Source organism: Rana temporaria, chromosome 3, assembly GCF_905171775.1.
Source record: "Rana temporaria chromosome 3, aRanTem1.1, whole genome shotgun sequence".
NCBI lineage: Eukaryota > Metazoa > Chordata > Amphibia > Anura > Ranidae > Rana > Rana temporaria.
In genome coordinates this window covers 479,351,267-479,373,765 of record NC_053491.1, presented here as the reverse complement: position 1 = coordinate 479,373,765, position 22,499 = coordinate 479,351,267, and the positions used below count along the sequence as shown (strand labels likewise).

Below are 22,499 nucleotides of genomic sequence, written 5' to 3'. Positions count from 1 at the left end.
TTGCCTACTGCCTGCCTTGACCCCAGCCTGAACCCAACTACTGTCTTGCCTGCTGCTTGCTGCGACCTCTACCTGGAAACCGACTACTCTCTTGCCTACTGCCTGCCTCAAACTGAGCCTGAACCTCGACTACTCTCTTGGCTGCCACCTGCCTCGACCTCTGCCCAGACACTGAGCTTTCTCTTGCCTGCCTCCTGTCTTGACCCCAGCTCGGACTCTGACCTTCCGTTACTGTACTCTGATAGTGTATCCATCCTGTTCCTGTGAACGCGTGGTGGGGCAATTCTGAGTGCTGCAACCTGTTGTCACCTTGGAGCAAAGCAGCTAAGGGGCCACTAGGGTCACCTTCCCACCGCTCCTTGTGGGGTGTTTTAGTGAAGACTACTTAATCTCCTGGGCCTGTACCTTAGGTGAGCCCACAACCCCTGCCAGGAGGTCACCTGTAGTAGCCAGTACATGTTTAACCATGCACCACACAGATAAAACGCCCAAACCAGGTCCTCACCCAGAGAGAGGCAAGAGAGGACTTACAGGGGAACATCCAGTTACTTATTGGGGTTCCATACATAACATCTTTGAGGGGAGAGTTTGTATTCCCAACGTAAAAATTGCCATTGAACAGCTTGTCTTTGCCCACATTGTCACCATATTAAGTCTTCGTCCCCACTGATCTCTTCTAAATGATGGTGCTGCCTTTGTGGGCCTTCACCTTCCCCTGGACTCTGATCTTCACCTTGTACATGAGACCTGCCTGGACCTAGAAGTCTCCTGTCCAATCCTCACCGTAGACTTACCTCCTTGCTGTCCCTCTATCTGTGTGACCAGAGGTGTAGCTTGAAGCTTGTCGGGCCCGATGCAAAAGTTGACCTGGCCCCTGGGCTGTTCTCACCCCATGCTCTTCTCCATTCAGGAAATGGCTCACAGCTTGTCCCCAGCCAATGAGAACAGAGGGGTGTGGCCCGTGGAAGGCAAAGTAGAAGCCCAGTACTGGAGCATGGCTGTGGGGCCCTTGGGCAGATCGGAGCTGAACTTTGTGGAGGATATGATAATATGACAGGGAGGCTGCAGGGGCCCCCTGGAGCTAGGGGTGGGTTTGCGATTGTGACCCCTGCAACCCCTTATGCTACGCCCATGAGTGTGACTCTGGTCCCCTCCTTGCCATTCCATAGAGTGGCTTTGTGCACCGGAACTTACTATTTATGGTACTGTGTCCCCATTCTGGACTTATCCTTTGTTGTGGCCCATTACTGCATGTGGCCTTGCTACCTGAATGCTGTGTCCTTGCTGGACCCGTGATTACTGCCTTGTGTGGACCTTCACCTCTCCCCAAAACTTCTGTTTGTTGAACCCCTCAATAGATAACTCTCCAGACAAAGAGCCTGAAAAAAATCTATTACTGATAACTACTAATAATTATTCATTTTAATAATAATAATAATAATAATAATAATAATAATAATAAGTCTGTATAATAGTGGAATAGCAGAGGATCCTGCAGAGATTGGCTGAAGTTAATAAAAAAAAATATAAGGATGGATAACAAAAGTACACTGCAACTGTCTGATATAATTTTTATTATTATTATTATTATTATTATTAATAATAATAATAATAATAATAATAATAATAATAATAAATAAAGGTGAGTAGCAAAGGACACTGCAACTGTCTGATATCATTTGTATTATTATTATTATTATTATTATTATTATTATTATTATTATTATTAATAATAATAAAAATAATAATAAATAAAGGTGGGTAGCAAAGGACACTGCCAACTGTAATGATAGTAAAAATACCAATAATAATAATAATAATAATTATATATAAAGTTTATATAGGGTAATAAGGGGTGACATGGCAAGGGATACTTTAGATATCAGCTGCTAAAAATAATAATAATAATAATAATACCGATAATAATAATAATAGTATATAAAGTATATATAGTGTAAATAGGGGTGCCATGGCCGCATGACTGCAGCGGATACTTTAGCTATCAGTTGCTAAAAATAATAATAATATAAATAATAATACTATAAATAATAGTGTAAATAAGGGTCACTTAGACCAGGATAATAATAAAAATAATAGTAAATAATAATATTAATAATAATATTAATAATATATATATGCTGTATAAAGTAGTGGCATAGCAGGAAACACTGCAGCTAATAAAAGAAATAAAGGTAATAATATTAATGATGTACGTAATGCTGGCATAGCAGAGGATACTGAAAAAATCAGCTGATAATAATAATTAAAATATAAAATATTGATAAAAATAATATATAAGGGTGGCACAGCAGAAAATTCTGCAAATATGAGCTTACAATAGTAATAATAATAATAGTGTATATAAGGGTGGCATAGGGGTTAGTGCAGATATCAGCTAATAATAATAATAATAATGATAATAATAATAATAATAATTATAATAATAATAGTAATGGGATAGCAGAGGATACTGCAGATGATAATAATGATACCAATAATATTATTTATAAGTGTATATATGGAAAGCATAGCACAGAATACTGCACATATCAGATAATGATATAAATGATAATAATAATAATAATAATAATAATAATAATAATAATAAAAAAAATATAATAATGATATAAAGGATATTATTATTAATAATAATAATAATAATAATAATAACAATAATAATAATGATAATAATAATAATAATAATAATAATAATAATAATAATAATAACAATAATAATAATGATAATAATAATAATAATAATAATGATATAAATGATGATGATGATAATAATAATAATAATAATAATAATAATAATAATAATAATTATGATATAAATGATAACAATAATAAATGATAAGGATGATGATGATATAAATAATAATAATAAAGATATAAATGATAAAAATGATAAGGATGATGATATTAATAATAATAATAATAATAATAATAATGATGATATAAATAGTAAGGATGAGGATGATGATTATAATAATAATAAGGATGATGATGGGGGGGGAGGGGGTATGAGTGTCTCCTCTATACAGATCACACACATCTCTTCTCTCTGATACATTGTAACATGTAATACAGAGGAGGAGGGGGAGGGGAGAACAATAGAGGGCGCTGCCCCTCCCTCCCCATCCCCCGGCTCCTCCCCCCGCCCTGCCCACTCCTCTCCCAGCTCTCCCTCCTCCTCCTCCTCTGTACCGAGCTCAGTGCTGTGCCAGCTTCCATCAGCGCTCTGCACACAGGTGAGTGTCCTCCATTCTACACCCCCCCTCCCCCCCTGTACATTGTCTGCTGAGGATCAGGATGACACATTGTGTGTAATAGAGAGTGTGCCCCCCCCCTCCCCCAGGATGAGGATGACAGAGCCCTGTGTGTGATGTATGGAGCTCCATGTCTGTGTCCTCATCATCTCCTATATACACCATATATATGTCCTCCCCACCCCCACCCCTATATATACACACCCCCATTATATATTATCCATACCCCACCCATCATTGTATGTATGCATCACATTACTGTGCGTATATAGAGGAGACACCTCTCTATATACTGTATCTGTATCCCCTCTGTAATATTAGAGTGTCAGCTCTGCAGGAGACATCTCTCTATATACTGTATCCTCTCTGTATATTGCTCTGCGGGAGACACCTCTCTCTATATACTGTATCTGTATCCCCTCTGTCTATTAGAGTGTCAGCTCTGCAGGAGACACACCTCTCTATATATACTGTATCCTCTCGCTGTATATTAGAGTGTCAGCTCTGCAGGACACACGTCCCTCTATATACTGTATCTGTATCCTCTCTGTATATTAGAGTGTCAGCTCTGCGGGACACACCTCTCTCTATATACTGTATCCTCTCTGTATATTAGAGTGTCAGCTCTGCAGGAGACACCTCTCTGTAATTATATAGTGTCAGCTCTGCAGGAGACGCATCTCTCTATATACTGTATCTGTATCCCTTCTCTGTATATTAGAGTGTCAGCTCTGCGGGAGACACCTCTCTCTATATACTGTATCCTCTCTCTATATATTAGAGTGTCAGCTCTCCAGGACACATCTCTCTATATACTGTATCCTCTCTGTAATATTAGAGTGTCAGCTCTGCGGGACACACACCTCTCTCTCTATATATTGTATCTTAATATTAGAGTGTCAGCTCTGCAGGAGACACCTCTCTCTATATACTGAATCCGTATCCTCTCTGTAATATTAGAGTGTCAGCTCTGCAGGAGACACCTCTCTATATATACTGTATCCTCTCTGTAATATTAGAGTGTCAGCTCTGCAGGAGACACACCTCTCTCTATATACTGTATCCTCTCTGTCTATTAGAGTGTCAGCTCTGCAGGAGACACACCTCTCTATATACTATATCCTCTCTGTATATTAGAGTGTCAGCTCTGTGGGTTAGTCCTCTGTGTATTAGAGTGTCAGCTCTGTGGGTTAGTCCTCTGTATATTAGAGTGTCAGCTCTGTGGGTTAGTCCTCCTGTATATTAGAGTGTCAGCTCTGTGGGTTAGTGCTCTGTGTATTAGAGTGTCAGCTCTGTGGGTTAGTCCTCTGTATATTAGTGTCAGCTCCGTGGGTTAGTCCTCTGTATATTGGAGTGTCAGCTCTGTGGGTTAGTCCTCTGTGTATTAGAGTGTCAGCTCTGTGGGTTAGTCCTCCTGTATATTGGAGTGTCAGCTCTGTGGGTTAGTCCTCCTGTATATTGGAGTGTCAGCTCTGTGGGTTAGTCCTCTGTGTATTAGAGTGTCAGCTCTGTGGGTTAGTCCTCCTGTATATTGGAGTGTCAGCTCTGTGGGTTAGTCCTCCTGTATATTAGAGTGTCAGCTCTGTGGGTTAGTCCTCTGTATAGGGGTTCCTGTATGATGGGATTTTCCTCCTGTAGGATTTCCTGTCTCCGGCGGCAGTAGGTTGGGGGTCATTCTCGGGTCACATATACACTCCGGCGCCTGCACTGATGTCCCGGTACGCAGTGCTCTATGTAGATCCCGGCCTGTCTGCGCTCTCGGGTCCCCCTTCCCAGCCGAGGAATGTTAGTTAGGACGGATCATCCTTTTGTATTAAACATGGTCTGTATATACAGTCTATAAATCTGTATACAGTGCCTTGAAAAAGTATTCATACCCCCTTGAAACGTTCCACATTTTCTCATGTTACACCCAAAAACGTAAATGTATTTTATGTGATAGACCAACACAAAGTGACACATAATTGTGAAGTGAAAGGAAAATTATAAATAAATATGTGAAAAGTGTGTGGGGTACATTTGTAATCAGCCCCCTTTTCTCTGATACCCCTAACTAAAATCTATCGGAACCAATTGCCTTCAGAAGTCACCTAATTAGTAAATAGAGTCCACTTGTGTGTCATTTAATCTCAGTATAAATTCAGCTGTTCTGTGAAGCCCTCAGAGGTTTTTTAGAGAACCTGAGTGAACAAACAGCATCATGAAGGCCAAGGAACTCACCAGACAGGTCAGGAATAAAGTTGTGGAGAAGTATAAAGCAGGGTTAGGTTATAAAAAAAAAATCTCCCAAGCTTTGAACATCTCACGGAGCTCTGTTCAATCCATCATCCAAGCATGGAAAGAGTATGGCACAACTGCAAACCTACCAAGACATGGCCGTCCACCTAAACTGACCGGGCCGGGCAAGGAGAGCGTTCATCAGAGAAGAAGCCAAGAGGCCCATGGTAACTCTGGAGGAGCTGCAGAGATCCACAGCTCAGGGGGGAGAATCTGTCCACAGGACAACTATTAGTCGTCTCTCCACAAATCTGCCCTTTATGGAAGAGTGACAAGAAGAACGACATTGGTGAAAGAAAGACATAAGAAGTCCTGTTTGTGAGAAGCCATGTGGGGGACACAGCAAACATGTGGAAGAAGGTGCTCTGGTGAGATGACACCAAAGTTGAACTTTTTGGCCTAAAAACAAAACGCGATGTGTGGCGGAAAACTAACACTGCACATCACTCTGAACACACCATCCCTACTGTGAAACATGGTGGTGGCAGCTTCATGTTGTGGGGATGCTTTTCTTCAGCAGGGACAGGGAAGCTGGCCAGAGTTGATGGGAAGATGGATGGAGCCAAATACAGGGCAAGAAGAAAACCTGTTGGAGTCGGCAGAAGACTTGAGACTGGGGCGGAGGTTCACCTTCCAGCAGGACAACGACCCTAAAGTACAGCCAGAGCTACAATGGAATGGTTTACATCAAAGCATATTCATGTGTTAGAATGGACCAGTCACAGTCCAGAACTAAATCCCATTGAAAATCTGTGACAAGACTTGAGAATTGCTGATCACAGACGCTCTCCATCCAATCTGACAGAGCTTGAGATATTTTACAAAGAAGAATGGGCAGAAATGTCCCTCTCTAGATGGGCAAAGCTGGTAGAGACACCCCCAAAAAGACTTGTAGAGAAAGGAGGTTCTACAAAGTATTGACTCCGGGGGGCGCCATACAAATGTACCCCCCACACATTTCACAGATTTATTTGTAACAATTTTTGAAAGCCATTTATAATTTTCCTTCCACTTGACAGTTATGTGCCACTTTGTGTTGGTCTATCACATAAAATCCCAATAAAATACATTTACGTTTTTGATTGTAACATGAGAAAATGCGGAAAATTTCAAGGGGTATGAATACTTTTTCAAGGCGCTGTACGCTACATATATATATGTGTGTGTGTGTGTGTGTGTGTGTGTGTGTGTGTGTGTCTGTATACAATTCCAGCATTGCACACAGACAGCGGTTTTTCTCGTATCTCGTGTTTTGTCAATATTGTGTGATTTGTATACCAGCCGAGCGGGATTCCTGTCCGGTGAGATGCCCTTGCGGTTTGCAGTCTCCTTCTCTAGTACTGAGAGTTATGTGGGGAATCTCTCCACCTTGTCATCCTCTCATCCCGCCACGTTCCACTATAGGTGAGAACCCTTGCGGAAGGACCGCACGCGCTCTTCTACCTCACATGGCGTCAGACTTCAGAGATTTGCAGATATGGGACACTCTGTGACCTCACAAGCCTCCATGGATACTCTACATTCCTGACACCATAAACAGGAATGCTCCATCTTTTAGCAATAAAAAGACGTTCTTGAGCTCCAGTCCAGTGACTTTGCCTAGGTTGTGGGGATGTCATCAGTCTGCTGCAGGCAGGAGGAAGAATTTCCTTGGTCTCCTTTCCCTCAGTGATCGGACTGCTCCATTCTAACTTCATAGACAGTCACAATCTGTGCTCATTTGTGCTCATTTGTTCTCCAGGTGCCCAGCTAGAGCTCTCTTGTCCAGATGCCCAGCTAGAGCTCTCTTGTCCAGGTGCCCAGCTAGAGCTCTCTTGTCCAGGTGCCCAGCTAGAGCTCTCTTGTCCAGGTGCCCAGCTCGAGCTCTCTTGTCCAGGTGCCCAGCTCGAGCTCTCTTGTCCAGGTGCCCAGCTCGAGCTCTCTTGTCCAGGTGCCCAGCTCGAGCTCTCTTGTCCAGGTGCCCAGCTAGAGCTCTCTTGTTCAGGTGCCCAGCTAGAGCTCTCTTGTCCAGGTGCCCAGCTAGAGCTCTCTTGTCCAGGTGCCCAGCTCGAGCTCTCTTGTCCAGGTGCCCAGCTCGAGCTCTCTTGTCCAGGTGCCCAGCTAGAGCTCTCTTGTCCAGGTGCCCAGCTCGAGCTCTCTTGTCCAGGTGCCCAGCTCGAGCTCTCTTGTCCAGGTGCCCAGCTCGAGCTCTCTTGTCCAGGTGCCCAGCTCGAGCTCTCTTGTCCAGGTGCCCAGCTCGAACTCTCTTGTCCAGGTGCCCAGATAGAGCTCACTTGTCCAGGTGCCCAGATAGAGCTCACTTGTCCAGGTGCCCAGCTAGAGCTCACTTGTCCAGGTGCCCAGCTAGAGCTCTCTTGTCCAGGTGCCCAGCTAGAGCTCTCTTGTCCAGGTGCCCAGCTCGAGCTCTCTTGTCCAGGTGCCCAGCTAGAGCTCTCTTGTCCAGGTGCCCAGCTAGAGCTCTCTTGTCCTGGTGCCCAGCTAGAGCTCTCTTGTCCAGGTGCCCAGCTCGAGCTCTCTTGTCCAGGTGCCCAGCTCGAGCTCTCTTGTCCAGGTGCCCAGCTCGAGCTCTCTTGTCCAGGTGCCCAGCTCGAGCTCTCTTGTCCAGGTGCCCAGCTCGAGCTCTCTTGTCCAGGTGCCCAGCTCGAGCTCTCTTGTCCAGGTGCCCAGCTCGAGCTCTCTTGTCCAGGTGCCCAGCTCGAGCTCTCTTGTCCAGGTGCCCAGCTCGAGCTCTCTTGTCCAGGTGCCCAGCTCGAGCTCTCTTGTCCAGGTGCCCAGCTCGAGCTCTCTTGTCCAGGTGCCCAGCTCGAGCTCTCTTGTCCAGGTGCCCAGCTCGAGCTCTCTTGTCCAGGTGCCCAGCTCGAGCTCTCTTGTCCAGGTGGCCAGCTAGAGCTCTCTTGTCCAGGTGGCCAGCTAGAGCTCTCTTGTCCAGGTGGCCAGCTAGAGCTCTCTTGTCCAGGTGGCCAGCTAGAGTTCTCTTGTCCAGGTGCCCAGCTAGAGTTCTCTTGTCCAGGTGCCCAGCTAGAGCTCTCTTGTCCAGGTGCCCAGCTCGAGCTCTCTTGTCCAGATGCCCAGCTCGAGCTCTCTTGTCCAGGTGCCCAGATAGAGCTCACTTGTCCAGGTGCCCAGATAGAGCTCACTTGTCCAGGTGTCCAGCTAGAGCTCTCTTGTCCAGGTGCCCAGCTAGAGCTCTCTTGTCCAGGTGCCCAGCTCGAGCTCTCTTGTCCAGGTGCCCAGCTAGAGCTCTCTTGTCCAGGTGCCCAGCTAGAGCTCTCTTGTCCAGGTGCCCAGCTAGAGCTCTCTTGTCCTGGTGCCCAGCTAGAGCTCTCTTGTCCAGGTGCCCAGCTCGAGCTCTCTTGTCCAGGTGCCCAGCTCGAGCTCTCTTGTCCAGGTGCCCAGCTCGAGCTCTCTTGTCCCGGCGTCGGGCCTGAGCTCTCTTCCCGTCATCCCCTTACGTTCTCTCTCACTCTCACTACTGTATATAGCGGCGTAGTTGCAGTAGCGCAGCTGTAGTGTATAATGACATGGAGAGATTATTGGGACTTCCTGAAAGGGACACAAGTCCTGGCCGGAGGGGACTTGTGATGAGAAGTAATTCCATGTCAATGGGTGCAATTATACCCGCCAGACGGTGTAATTATATCGTTATATTGCTCTCTTTGTGCCAAGGCCCTTCCTGCCCTCCCCCCACTGTAAATATTTCCTGCACTTTGCCTGGTTTGACTTCATCTGTGATGTTTAAATGAACTAATTGGTGGATATTGTGAGAGATTTAAAGGGACACAAACTGTTACTATGTGTGTAATCAAATTGGTCCTTGTATGTATGGTCTTTTGTATGTATGGTCCTTGTATTTACTATATGTACGGCCCTTGTATGTACGATCCTTGTATGTACGGTCCTTGTATGTACTATATGTATGGTCCTTGTATGTACGGTCCTTGTATGGTCTTTTGTATGTATGGTACTTGTATGTACGGTCCTTGTATGTACTATATGTATGGTCCTTGTATGTACGGTCCTTGTATGGTCTTTTGTATGTATGGTCCTTGTATGTACGGTCCTTGTATGTACTGTATGTACGGTCCTTGTATGGTCTTTTGTATGTATGGTACGGTCCTTGTATGTACGGTCCTTGTATGTACGGTCTTTGTATGTACGGTCTTTCCAAGATCTATAAGCTGGTAGGATTTTCAGGAATTCTTCCATGAGGTCCAGTATAATACCCAGTGGGGCCAGCTCGGCTGAAGAGCTTACAGTCTATAGGTGGGGGAGGCTGGGAATTTGTGTCTGTGGTATAAATCACTTCTTCCCTCCTCTGTATCCTGAACATTTCAAATCCAACGGACAGACGAAAAATATTATTATCCAGAGGAAATCCATTTCCTGACAATGAGCTGAATAAATATCTGACTCAGAATAGCTACAGAAACATCCTGAGAGCAACTTCCTGCCCAGATTACACGACTCGCACCCCCTTCTATATGTGTCACCCTGCAGGAGGAGAACAGACTCCTATGCTCTTCTATATGTGTCACCCTGCAGGAGGAGAACAGACTCCTATGCTCTTCTATATGTGTCACCCTGCAGGAGGAGAACAGACTCCTATGCTCTTCTATATGTGTCACCCTGCAGGAGGAGAACAGACTCCTATGCTCTTCTATATGTGTCACCCTGCAGGAGGAGAACAGACTCCTATCTACTTCTATATGTGTCACCCTTCAGGAGGAGAACAGACTCCTATCCCATTCTATATGTGTCACCCTGCAGGAGGAGAACAGACTCCTATCCCATTCTATATGTGTCACCCTGCAGGAGGAGAACAGACTCCTATTTCCTTCTATATGTGTCACCCTGCAGGAGGAGAACAGACTCATATCTCCTTCTATATGTGTCCCCCTGCAGGAGGAGAACAGACTCGTATCTCCTTCTATAGGTGTCACCCTGCAGGAGGAGAACAGACTCCTATCTCCTTCTATATGTGTCACCCTGCAGGAGGAGAACAGACTCATATCCCCTTCTATATGTGTCACCCTGCAGGAGGAGAACAGACTCCTATCTCCTTCTATATGTGTCACCCTGCAGGAGGAGAACTGACTCGTATCCCCTTCTATATGTGCCACCCTTCAGGAGGATAACAGACTCCTATCTCCTTCTATATGTGTCACCCTGCAGGAGGAGAACAGACTCATGTCTCCTTCTATATGTGCCACCCTGCAGGAGGAGAACAGACTCGTATCCCCTTCTATATGTGCCACCCTGCAGGAGGAGAACTGACTCGTATCCCCTTCTATATGTGCCACCCTGCTGGAGGAGAACAGACTCCTATCTCCTTCTATATGTGCCACCCTGCAGGAGGAGAGCAGACTCCTATCCCCTTCTATATGTGTCACCCTGCAGGAGGAGAACAGACTCATATCTCCTTCTATATGTGTCCCCCTGCAGGAGGAGAACAGACTCGTATCTCCTTCTATAGGTGTCACCCTGCAGGAGGAGAACAGACTCCTATCTCCTTCTATATGTGTCACCCTGCAGGAGGAGAACAGACTCATATCCCCTTCTATATGTGTCACCCTGCAGGAGGAGAACAGACTCCTATCTCCTTCTATATGTGTCACCCTGCAGGAGGAGAACTGACTCGTATCCCCTTCTATATGTGCCACCCTTCAGGAGGATAACAGACTCCTATCTCCTTCTATATGTGTCACCCTGCAGGAGGAGAACAGACTCATGTCTCCTTCTATATGTGCCACCCTGCAGGAGGAGAACAGACTCGTATCCCCTTCTATATGTGCCACCCTGCAGGAGGAGAACTGACTCGTATCCCCTTCTATATGTGCCACCCTGCTGGAGGAGAACAGACTCCTATCTCCTTCTATATGTGCCACCCTGCAGGAGGAGAGCAGACTCCTATCCCCTTCTATATGTGTCCCCCTGCAGGAGGAGAACAGACTCGTATCTCCTTCTATAGGTGTCACCCTGCAGGAGGAGAACAGACTCATATCCCCTTCTATATGTGTCACCCTGCAGGAGGAGAACAGACTCCTATCCCCTTCTATATGTGTCACCCCGCAGGAGGAGAACAGACTCCTATCCCCTTCTATATGTGTCACCCCGCAGGAGGAGAACAGACTCCTATCCCCTTCTATATGTGTCGCCCTGCAGGAGGAGAACCTTCCTATAGTTGTACGTTGAATAATTTCTAATCTCATGTTTCCTTCTCTTAGGTCCCTCCACGATGTGCCGTCATCCCGCGTGACAATCCCGGGAAGCCATGTCTGCGACGGAAGCCCTACCCCCTCCCATCCCCCTCTCCCAGAAGCCGGTCCGTATCGTCAAAGCCAAGCCGCCAAACCGCCCTCCCCCGCACCTACCCCCGAAGCCCCCCCAGAAGCCCCCGCCCTGCCCACACGTTGCGCCCCCAGCGGCTCCCCCACACCAGCCTGATGTCCCCGAAACCCTTTCCGAACAATCCATGTCCGGGGTGTGCGTGAAGAAGATCGCCGGATTGTTCCAGAAGGACCCAGGTGGGGGAGGGGGAAGCCTAGAGGAGACGCAACCGCGGCTCCCTCCCAAGCCGGCCGCCCTCGCGGCGAGGGAGGAGAAGACGCAGCAGAAGAAGGAGGAACCGGCGGGGGTCAAGGCGAAGGGGGAAGGGGAGCGAGAAGCCGACCGGTCCTGCCCACCACGTGAGTAACCCTTTATTGTTTCCTTCAGGCGCTTTAATGCGGTGGGCTCCAAACTGGGGCCCGGGGGCCCCGATGGGGCCACTTGTTTGCCTTTATCTAGTTCTTGAGGCTCTATTCCTTCCACAAACACCAATGGGGCACTATTCCTACCACTGACACCAACAATGGGGCACTATTCCTACCACTGACACCAACAATGGGGCACTATTCCTACCACTGACACCAACAATGGGGCACTATTCCTACCACTGACACCAACAATGGGGCACTATTCCTTCCACTGACACCAACAATGGGGCACTATTCCTACCACTGACACCAACACTGGGACACCATTCCTCCCACTGACACCAACAATGGGGCACTATTCCTACCACTGACACCAACAATGGGGCACTATTCCTACCACTGACACCAACAATGGGGCACTATTCCTACCACTGACACCAACAATGGGGCAAAGTTCCCAACTGCCATGGGCACCCCCCCATGAACCATAACCTAGAATTATTATTATTTAGGTACTTGTATAGCGTGGTCAATTTACATATATAATGTACATTCATATCAGTCCCCGCCCTCGAGGAGCTTCCAATCTAAGGTCCTATCAGCATGTCTTTGGAGTGTGGGAGGAAACCAGAGCACCCGGAGGAAACCCGCACAGGGAGAACATGCAAACTCCAGGCAGGTAGTGTCGTGGTCGGGATTCGAACCAGTGACTCTTTTTACTGCCAGGCGGAAGTGCTAACCACTACACCTTTAACCACTTAAAGCGGGAGTTCAACCAATTCCTTTTTTTTTTCCCCTTAGCTTCCTGCTCGTTTTGTCTAGGGGAATCGGCTATTTGTATTAAAATATGTGCAGTACTTACCCGTTTTCGAGATGCATCCTCTCCGTCGCTTCCGGGTATGGGTCTTCGGGAGCGGGCGTTCCTTCTTGATTGACATTCTTCCGAGAGGCTTCCGACGGTCGCATCCATCGCGTCACTCGTAGCCGAAAGAAGCCGAACGTTGGTGCGGCTCTATACTGCGCCTGCGCACCGACTTTCGGCTTCTTTCGGAAAATCGTGACGCGATGGATGCGACCGTCGGAAGCCTCTCGGAAGACTGTCAATCAAGAAGGAACGCCCGCTCCCGAAGCCCATACCCGGAAGCGACGGAGAGGATGCGTCTCGTAAACGGGTAAGTACTGCACATATTTTAAAACAAATAGCCGATTCCCCTAGTAATAACGAGCAGGAATCTAAGGCTAAAAAGTGCCCTCTAAGGGTGAACCCCCGCTTTAAGCCCCGGACCATTTTGCTGCCCAAAGACCGGGCCACTTTTTGCGATTCGGCGCTGTGTCGCTTTAACTGACAATTGCGTGGCTCCCAAACAAAATTGGCGTCCATTTTTCCCACAAATAGAGCTTTCTTTTGGTGGTATTTGATCACCTCTGCGGTTTTTATTTTTTGCGCTATAAACAAAAATAGAGCGACAATTTTGAATTTTTTTTTTTAAATTTTTGGTATAATAAATATCCCCCACAAATATATATAAAAAAGTGTTTTTCCTCAGTTTAGGCCGATACGTATTCTTCTACATATTCGTGGTAAAAAAAATCGCAATAAGCGTTTATTAATTGGTTTGCGCAAAAGTTATAGTGTCTACAAAGTAGGCGATTTTTTTTTTTCATTATTATTAGTAGAGGTGGGATAGTTTTATGGCATTTTTATTAATATTAATATCTTATTAATATATATATTTTTTTACTAGTAATGGCAGCGATCAGCGATTTTTATCGGTACTGCGACATTATGGCGGACACTTCGGACACATTTTTGGGACCATTGTCATTTTTACAGCGATCAGTGCTATAAAAATGCACTGATTACTGTGTAAATGATACTGGCAGGGAAGGGGTTAACCACTAGGGGGGGGGCGAGGAAGGGGTTGAGTGTGTCCTAGGGATGTGTTCTAACTGTAGGGGGGGGGGATGGGCTGTGTGTGACACGACAGCGATCACCGCTTCCGATGACAGGAAGCTGTGATCAGTGTCCTGTCACTATAGAAAGACTGGGGCGATGCCTTGTTTACGTCAGCATTTCCCCCGTTCTTCCTCACCGTGACGCGATCACGGGTATCTCCAAGAGCCATGACTAAGCACTAATCGGAGTGTGAAACGCGTAGGCTGTTTTCCCTGTGTTCTGCTTGTTCTGTAGTCCATTTTTTTTACAATAAAGACAACCTTATGTTTTTTTTTGGAGTGCGGCTGTCCATCCCGTCTTTCCTTATATCCACGGGACCCGCGGCGCTTGCGGCGGGCGCGCACGTGCGCGTCCACCATGCCACTTCTTAAAGCGGACTTATACAGACGTATAACAGGAAGCAGTTAAGAGGATTGGGCGGAAGTGACGGTTTGACGTCGCTTCCGCCCTGTAGTGATATGGAGGTGGGTGGGGGCCGTCTTCCCCCTCACTCGTCTGCATGTCAGCCCAGGGGGAAGGACCGATCGCCTCTGCCGACGGCTCCGGTAAGCGGCGGAAGGCACCGGAGAGCAGTGGGAGGGGGGGGGGGGGTCCCTCTCCTGCCACCGATTAAAAGTGATCTCGCGGTGAATCCGCCGCAGAGACCACTCTTATCTGAAAGCGGACCCCCCGCTAATGAAGAGGGTCTTGGGGTTATAGTAGCTAGCTGCTGACATAACAACATATGCAGCTCTGATGGACACCAATAGGTGGCACTGATATGCAGCTCTGATGGACACCAATAGGTGGCACTGATATGCAGCACTGATGGACACCAATAGGTGGCATTGATATGCAGCTCTGATGGACACCAATAGGTGGTATTGATATGTGGCTCTGATGGGCACTGACAGGCGGCTCTGATGGGCACTGACATGCAGCACTGACAGGTGGCACTGATGGGCAGCACTGATTATGAGGCACTGATTGATAACTGACAGGTGTTACTGCTGGGCACTGATTGGCACTGTGGTGGGCTCTGGCACTGTGGTGGGCACTGGCACACTTCATTGCGGGGAACACTGCTGGGCACTGATTGGCATGTGTTTGGCAGAACTGAGGGGGCTGTGTTGATAATCAATGTGCTGATTATCAGCACAAACCCCCCCCCCCTTCTGACGGGGAGTGCCGCTGATCGGCTCTCCTGGTCAACGTGAACCGAGAAATGTCGTTTACCGGCACTTCCTGGTTCACGCGATGATCAGCTGTGATTGGTCACAGCTGATCACGTGGTAAGAAGCCTCTGACAGAGGCTTCATATCCCGATCGGAGATGCGGCGTCAGACTGACACGCGCGCCGGCATGTTATCCTTCTGGACGTCCTATGACGCCCAGTCAGGATAACAGAACCACTTCCCAGACGTCATTCTTCATACGTTGGGCGGGAAGTGGTTAAGAACTATCTTGAGGGTAAAGAAGAACAAGAAGTCCTGAAAGTGTTGGTTTGGCCCCCGCAGAGCCCTGATCTCATCATCATTATGATGGTACTGGGATTACATGAAGAGTCAGAAGGATTTGAGGCTGCCGACATTCCCTGTGCCTTGTTGTTCTCCAAGATGTTTGGTACAACCTACCTGCAAAGTTCCCTCAATGTGCAAGTCTACCTAGAAGAATTGATGGCAAAGGGGCGGTCCCACCAAATCTCGATTCCATTCGGATTTCTCTTCCATTCATTTACTTCTCATTTTCTTATTTGATAAAAAAAATAAACTATTAACCTAAAAATGTAGGGCCAGATTCACAGAAAAAGTACGCCGGAGTATCTGCTGATACTCCGGCGTACTTTCAAATTTGCCGCGTCGTATCTTTATTTGTAATTCACAAACAAGATACGACGGCATTTGGCTAAGATCCGACAGGCGTACGGCTTCGTACGCCTTTGGATCTTAAGATGCAATACTTTGGCCGCCGCTGGGTGGAGATCGCGTCGTTTTCCACATCGGGTATGCTAATTAGCTGTTTACGGCGATCCACGAAGGTACGAGCGTTCGTCGCATTCTCTTACGTTGTCGCTAGTCGGCTTTTCGCATCGCAAAGTTACGGCTGCTATTTAGGTGGTGTAACAATAGACAGCCCATGTTAAAGTATGGCCGTCGTTCCCGCGTCGAATTTAAATTTTTTTTTTTTGCGTAAGTCGTCCGGGAATACGAAAGTACGTTACGCACGTCGCCGTTCAAAAAAATGACGTCGGGGCGACGTCATTTCGCGCAAAACATGGCGGGAAATTTCAAAACAGAGCATGCGCAGTACGTCCGCCGCGGGAACGCGCCTAATTTAAATGGTACACGCCCCGTTTGAATTAGGCGGGCTTGCGCCGGACGGCTTTAAGCTACGCCGCCGCAAGTTTACACGCAAGTGCTTTGTGAATCAAGCACTTACGCTGAAAACTTGCGGCGGAGTAACGTAAAGGACATACGTTACGCCGCCGCAATTCTTTATGAATCTGGTCCAGAATTCTTACTTTCTCCAAACGTTTGCACAGTAGTGACGATCACATGCTTGGCGAAGGCGTCCCGCGCCGTTCCGAGACGTTGGACCTTTTCCTTTTAGTAATGAGATCGTTCTTCGATTAAAACTTTCAGACGGCGCTTGATGATCGGTGGCGTGCTGGCCGATCTCTCCATCTACCTGAAGAACCAGGAGAGACGTCCCTGTACTAATCCCTGTGTAGAACATAAGATGCAGCGAGTGGGAAGGCCTGCGTCGCGGCGCTCCACATTGCACGCCGTTGTTCTAGGAATAAAATAGGTCACATCCATGTTTCAGCACGTACTGCAAGGGTGCGTTGGCAGCCTATTCCTTTCAACGGGCTGATGCGACGCGTTTTATTTCGCAGCATAATTATTATTATACAGGATTTGTTATCACACTCCAGCCTTAAGGGCTTGTTGCCCCTCTGAAAACTGATCTCTGGTGAATCGCTTTTCAGCGAGCAGTTGGGAGTCCATATGTCGGCTCCTCGCTGCCCATGTTGTAACCCTGAAAAGGCCCCATCGCCAAACAACAACCATATAAATTGGGGATCGAAAGTTTGGGCACCCCATGTAAAAATTTGTATTAATGTGCATAACGAAGCCAAGGAAAGATGGAAAATTCTCCAAAAGGCATCAAATTACAGATTAGACATTCTTATAATATGTCAAAAAAAAGTTAGATTTTATTTCCATCATTTACACTTTCAAAATTACAGAAAACCAAAAAAATGGCGTCTGCAAAAGTTTGGGCACTCTGCAGAGTTAGGCCCAGATCCACGTAGCACGGCGCATTTGTAAGTCCGGCGTAGTGTATCTCCGATACACTACGCCGCCATAACTTACAGCGTATTTCCCGTATCCAGAAAGAATTTGCTCCATAAGTTACGGCGGCATAGTGTAAATGTGTCGGTGTAAGGGCGCGCAATTCAAATCACTAAGTTGTGGGCGTGTTTTATGCTAATACGTCTTGACCCCACGTATACCAGTGCGCATGCTCCAAATTAACCCGCAACAAGCCAATGCTTTCGACGTGAACGTAATTCTACGCAAAGCCCTATTCGCGAACGTTTTACGCAAACAACGTAAAATTCGACGCTGGCCCGACGTCCATACTTAACATTGAGTACGCCTCATATAGCAGGGGTAACGTTACGCCGAAAAAAGCCTTACAAAAACGACGTAAAAAAATGCGCCGGCCGGACGTACGTTTGTGGATTGGCGTATCTAGCTAATTTGCATACTCGACGCGGAAAATCGACGGAAGCGCCACCTAGCAGCCAGAGTAAATATGCACCTTAGATCCGACGGCGTACTAAGACGTACGCCAGTCGGATCTAGCCCAGCTTCAGGCGTATCTTGTTTTGTGGATACAAAACAAAGATACACCGGAGCAACCTAGAAGTTACGCGGCATATAAATAGATACGCCAGCGTAACTGCTTCGTGGATCTGGCCAGGGCCGGCCTTAGGTGTTCAGGCGCCCTGTGCAAGCTAATCCTGTGGCACCCCCCCCCCCATCTTCACCCCTCGCCTCCCTGGTCACCTAAACATACACAAAGAGGACCCCTTTACATTACACAGCACCCTGCATCACTGGACCCCTTTACATTACAAAGCACCCTGCATCACTGGACCCCTTTACATTACACAGCACCCTGCATCACTGGACCCCTTTACATTACACAGCACCCTGCATCACTGGACCCCTTTACATTACAAAGCACCCTGCATCACTGGACCCCTTTACATTACACAGCACCCTGCATCACTGGACCCCTTTACATTACACAGCACCCTGCATCACTGGACCCCTTTACATTACACAGCACCCTGCATCACTGGACCCCTTTACATTACACAGCACCCTGCATCACTGGACCCCTTTACATTACACAGCACCCTGCATCACTGGACCCCTTTACATTACAAAGCACCCTGCATCACTGGACCCCTTTACATTACACAGCACCCTGCATCACTGGACCCCTTTACATTACACAGCACCCTGCATCACTGGACCCCTTTACATTACAAAGCACCCTGCATCACTGGACCCCTTTACATTACACAGCACCCTGCATCACTGGACCCCTTTACATTACACAGCACCCTGCATCACTGGACCCCTTTACATTACACAGCACCCTGCATCACTGGACCCCTTTACATTACACAGCACCCTGCATCACTGGACCCCTTTACATTACACAGCACCCTGCACCTATGGACCCCTTTACATTACACAGAACCCTTCAGCTCGGGACCCCCTGCATGTTACACAGACCCCCCTTCAGTGCAGACCCCCCTTCAGTGTATCCACCCCTTCAATGCAAACCCCCCCGTTGCCGGTCTGACACCCCCCCCCAGTGTGTGGTACGCTGCCAACCCCACCCACCCTAGTACGCCTCTGGATGGCCGCATGGCGCCCCTGTTGCCCATGGCGCCCTGTGCGGCCGCACAGCTCGCACACCCCAAAGGCCGGCCCTGGATCTGGCCCTTAATATCTTGTACTGCCCCCTTTGGCAAGTATCACAGCTTGTAAACGCTTTTTGTAGCCAGCCAAGAGTCTCTCAATTCTTGTTTGAGGGATCTTTGCCCATTCTTCCTTACAAAAGTCTTCCAGTTCTTTGAGATTTCTGGGCCGTCTGTCACGCACTGCTCTTTTAAGGTCTATCCATAGATTTTCAATTATGTTGAGGTCAGGAGATTGTGAAGGCCATGGCAAAACCTTCAGTTTACGCCTCTTGATGTAATCCCCCGTGGATTTTGAGGTGTGTTTAGGATTATTATCCATTTGTAGAAGCCATCCTCTCTTTAACTTCAGCTTTTTCACATATGGCATCAAGTTACCATCCAAAATTTGCTGAAATTTTATTGAATCCATTTTTCCTTCTACTCGTGAAATGTTCCCTGTGCCACTGGCTGCAATACAACCCCAAAGCATGATTGATCCACCCCCATGCTTCACAGTTGGACAGAGGTTCTTTTCATAAAATTCTGTGCCCTTTCTTCTCCAAACGTACCTTTGCTCATTCCGGACAAAAAGTTCTATTTTAACCTCATCGGTCCACAGAACTTGTTTCCAAAATGCACCAGGCTTGTCTATATGTTCATTTTCAAAGTTAAAACGCTGATTTTTATGGTGAGGACGTAGAAGAGGTTTTCTTCTGATGACTCTTCCATGAAGACCATATTTGTACAAGTATCTCTTTATAGTGGAATAGTGTACCACAACTCCAGTGTGTGCCAGATCTTTCTGGAGGGATCGTGCCGTCAAACGTGGGTTTTGAATTGCTTTTCTCACAATCCTGCGAGCTCTTCTGTCTGATATTTTTCTTGGTCTTCCAGATCTTGCTTTAACTTCCACTGTTCCTGATGACTGCCATTTCTTAATTACATTCCGAACAGAGGATATTGACATCTGAAAACGCTTTGCTATATTCTTATAGCCTTCTCCAGCTTTGTGAGCGTCAACTATTTTCACTTTCCGTTTTCTAGACAACTGCTTAGAAGAACCCATGGTGCTGATTGTTGGGGGAGGGTCAGATGAGTCTGGGCATTTAAAACCTTTGAGATTGACATCACCTGGTCTTCCCAGACGATGATTGAGAACAATCCATGACACTGGCAGGTCTCAGCTTTACAAAGGGGGCAGTGCATGCTATAAATTCTGCAGGGTGCCCAAACTTTTGCAGACGCCATTTTTTTTGTTTTCTGTAATTTCGAAAGTGTAAATGATGGAAATAAAATCTAACTTTTTTTGACATATTATAAGAATGTCTAATCTGTAATTTGATGCCTTTTGGAGATTTTTCCATCTTTCCTTGGCTTCGTTATGCACATTAATACAAATTTTTACCTGGGGTGCCCAAACTTTCGATCCCCACTGTACATTACACAAGGTTGCAGGGTGATTGCGACAAAGCCCTATTCACTTGCATGGGTCATGTTTTGCCTGTTGAGCGCGACAGGGGTAACGTTTTTGCTGTGGTGTGTGTATACACCCCCCTCCCACTGCTCGTGTTTATAGTGACAACATGTTCATAAAGAAATATTTTTTTTATACTTACCTGCTCTGTGCAGTGGCATTGCACAGAGCACCCCCAATCCTCTGCTTTTCAGGTCCCCCTGCGGCACTTCTGGCTCCTCCTCTTCAGCCAGCAATCCCAATAGCAAGCTGCTTTCTCTGGGGGGGCACTGGTGCGTGATCGCTTCTGATCTCCGCTCTATGCATCCATGAAAACACACAGAGCTGCGGCTCGGCCCCAGCCCCCCCCCCCCTCGCTCTCACCTCATTGGCTGTGATTGACTGTAGCAGGAGCCAAAGGCTATCTCAGCCAATAAGAAATAAGAGACTCGGGAGAGGCTTAAAGTGACACTAAAGGTTCCCGTTTAGTGTCACTTTAAGCTTTCTTTTGGTGGTATTTGATCACCTCCTGCGTTTTTTTTTTTTTTTTTGCGCTATAAACAAAAAAAGAGGGACAATTTTAAACAATTTTTTTTTTTACTTTTAGCTATAATACATATCCAAAAAAATATATAAAAAATCAGTTTAGGCCGATATATATTCTTCTACATATTTTTGGTAAAAAGAATCGCAAAAAGGCGTATATTGATTTGCACAAAAGTTATTGCGTCTACAAACTATGGGATAGATTTTGAGACTTTTATTGTTTTTTATTGTAATGTCGGCAATCTGCGATTTTTAGTGGGACTGTTACATTGCGGCGGAAAAATCTCACCCCAAATGACACTTTTTTGGGGACCAGTAACATTATTACATTGATCAGTGCTATAAAATATGACATCGGCAGGGAAGGGGTTAACACTAGGGGGCGATCAAAGGGGTTAACTGTGTTCCCTGGGTGTGTTCTAACTGTAGGGGAGCTCACTGGGAGCAGAAGATCTCTGTCATGTCCCTTGCCCGAACGGGGATCCGCCTTGTTTACACTAGCAGATCCCAGTTCTGTCTCGGTACTAGGCGATCACGGGTCGCTGGCGGACATCGAGTCGTCTGATCTGCGGGCTCGCTCATGCAGCGAGAGCGCGCCGCCGGCAACTGCGCCGTACAGGTGCGTTGATCCGTGCAGCGCTGCCAACCTGCCGCAGTATATCTGCGTGAGCTGGCCGGCAAGTGGTTCACCACTTCCATATCAGGCACTTACGCACCTTCCTGCCCAAGCCAATTTTCAGCTTTCAGCGCCGTCGCAATTTGAATGACAATTGCGCGGTCGTGCTACACTGTACCCAAGCAATTTTTTTATAATTTTGTTCCCACAAATAGAGCTTTCTTTTGGTGGTATTTGATCACCTCTGCATGTTTTATTTTTTGCACAACAACTAAAAAAAGACTGAAAATTGAGAAAAAAAAATAAGTTTTTTTTTTCTGTTAATTTTTTTGTAAATAAGTATGTTTTCTTTTTTAATTACGGGCACAGATGAGGTGGCACTGATGGGCACCGATAGGCGGCACTGATGGACACTGATAGGCGGCACTGATGGACACATGATAGGCGGCGCTGGTATGCGGCACTGATGGGCACATATGGGTGGCACTGATGGGTACATATGGGTGGCACTGATGGGTACATATGGGTGGCACAGATAGGTGGGCACTGAGAAGTGGCACTGAGGGGTGGCACTGATGGACACTGGGGGGTGGCACTTGTTTGTTTACAATTTTTCCAATCAGTGCCCATGTTGCCAGTCAGTGCCCATTTGTGGGCACTGATTGGCATCTATTGTGCATATTTTTTACATGTGGATGGCCATGGGGGATGTACCTGGCC

The 22,499-nt window shown here is 46.9% G+C and overlaps 1 pseudogene; it reads left to right on the top strand.

Moving 5' to 3' along the window:
* Window positions 1-3,164: 3,164 nt before the first annotated feature.
* The window catches only part of LOC120933653, an 80,377-nt pseudogene continuing 61,042 nt past the window's right edge, over window positions 3,165-22,499 (top strand).